The following is a 2376-nucleotide window of genomic DNA, read 5'->3' as shown; positions in this document are numbered from 1 at the left end:
CTTCTCTTAACCTCATGCAATGCACATACACTCAATCCTCCAGCCTCTTACTCCCTAATATTTTTTGTACATTATTATAGATGAGTGAGAAGGTGCTCCAGTTCCTCTTGCAACTAGAGGATAAAAAAGTTTATGAGAGGACCTTAATTGCTATGTCCCTGAAATTTGGCGACTAGCTAGATACTTATAATACCCACTAGTTAGCTGTATAACCAAATATAAGAATGCATTAGGCAAGTAAATCTTAATATTCAATACTTATATAACTTATAGATTATAGTCTTATGGACATATCATTTATTGTAATGGACTACTTACCAGGATCAGTCTTATGCATAGATGTAACTGCATAAGGCTTTCCAAAACTCCCAAAGGCATCCTGAACTCCATGATTTGTACACCATCTGTTCAATTATTGTATTGTATATGCAAGAAGTTGAAGAAACAATTGAACAAGTTTCAACTCTCCATTAATTGTCCTCTACATGATGGGATCTGGAACGAGCTTCTCCACCACGTCTTGCACCGCATTCATCAACCTTACATCAAGCCCTAGATCATTCTTGTAGAAGGTAGTGAGCTTGTATTGTCCAGATAAAAAAATTTGGTTATACTTAGTTGTTTATAACAATGTAAACTAAATTATCAACTTTCCAATTTCCTGCTTTTCAAATTTATCAAGAAAGGGGGGGGGGGGGGGGGGTTCTCCAATTCTTCTCCAAATAATCCTCAAAATATCTGGCAATGTGCCTCCTTTAGCCATTAATGGGTGTTATAAGCACACACCAAGCATCTACAGGAGGCTTCGTGCAAGCTATCTCCATCTCCCACTAACGATGCCACATCTTCTTCATAGGTGATGGTTTGATCATACGAATTCTTTACAATTTCCAACGACATGAAGCCATTTGTACAATTTAATATAATATACAAAGAAATGAATGAGTTCTGACGAACTCAGTAAGGATAACACATTTCTCATACATATGTCAACACAATCAACATAATCAGCAATGCATATATGAAATGAATGATATGCAATAATGTATATGAATGCTACTAAGATCTAACTATGCAAGTCTCTAAATAGTTGACATGCTTTAAGATATAACACCAGCCCTCCTCTGGGTAGGTCTAGTCACTCTGATCCCTCATGGAACTGGCTACCTCTGTTGGGATCCTGGGTAAAGGGGTAAAGTCCTCATCAGGCATCCATGGTTTGGGTTTAAGTCAACACTCTCTTACCACGACCATTGGTGATGAGTATTGGCGCATATCGAGGTTTCTAATCCAATGCAAGTCATACTGGTAACATACTATATGAAGTCCAGATACTTCCCCTATGGCACCAACCAACTCGGTTCCATATCCTTCGAAACCTAGGAATGAGAACCCTCACAGACTGGGTACCGCTGTTGGACTCCACTCCCTAACCCTATGGTCATCCACATATTATTGGGGCGGAAAGCTCTCATGACTCCTCACGAAACCCATGCCGCTCCTTGGATGTCCATGAGCCCAACCCTAACATATGCAACCCTACCATTGCATGAACAACAATGGACCACTGAGTCTCCGCATGGACTGGTTACTGTTGTATGATGAAACAAAGTCACGTCACCATCGTCACGGGTCATCCAGCTTCAATTCCCCTACCGAAAGGGTAATAGCATGTGGAGTACCTAGCCATGCAATTCTAAACTCCCTAGGAATGTCATCCAGCAGTTATGATAGTGCTAGAGGCATCAATGAGTATGTGTCCCCTACCACAACCTTATAATACCTCAAGCCAAGATATCCAAGTGGAATACCCTTTCCATCACAACTACACTACATCATTCCTCATCATACCATAATCAGTTGTCAATATCATAAATGATGAAGTACATTAAAGAATATCACAAACAACAAGTATACAATAGTATCAGTTATTTAATACTTATATCAATCCATTGTCGTCCAGTGGTTAGGATATCTGGCTTTCACCCAGGAGACCCGGGTTCAATTCCCGGCAATGGAACCAACTTTGAGGTTGAATACAGTGGCAGATTTTTTGGCAAATTCGGTAGCTAGGATAAGAACTTCTGATATTAACCTTCCTTGGTTAGCTTCAATCCTTAATGAACTTGATGTGGATGCCTCTAGATGTCCAAGATTTCATTTTATGAGTTAGTGTTTTCTAAATCGAGTAGGAACCAGTGAGGAAGGGTGTATTGGGGATTTTTGTTCGCGGCTGCGCGGAAATCCATCCGCGCAGCCGTCAGAACATGCCACGTGGTGTGGAAAATATAAACGGTTTAGATTATTTGAATAGATTTTTATATTTAAAATATTTCATAAATTACAAATTTTCGTCCCTCATAGTTTCTAAATTTA

At 39.5% G+C, this 2376-nt stretch overlaps 1 non-coding gene across 1 annotated transcript; it reads left to right on the top strand.

Annotated features, from left to right (window-relative positions):
* The first annotated feature begins 1948 nt into the window (after positions 1–1948).
* On the top strand, positions 1949–2020 carry TRNAE-UUC (transfer RNA glutamic acid (anticodon UUC)). The gene has a single exon. It is a non-coding gene; the product is annotated as a tRNA-Glu (tRNA).
* Positions 2021–2376: the final 356 nt, after the last annotated feature.

This window comes from Hakea prostrata, chromosome 3 (assembly GCF_041222555.1).
Source record: "Hakea prostrata isolate BN-2017 chromosome 3, UWA_Hpros_2, whole genome shotgun sequence".
Taxonomy (NCBI): domain Eukaryota; kingdom Viridiplantae; phylum Streptophyta; class Magnoliopsida; order Proteales; family Proteaceae; genus Hakea; species Hakea prostrata.
This window is presented reverse-complemented; position numbering and strand designations above follow the sequence as displayed.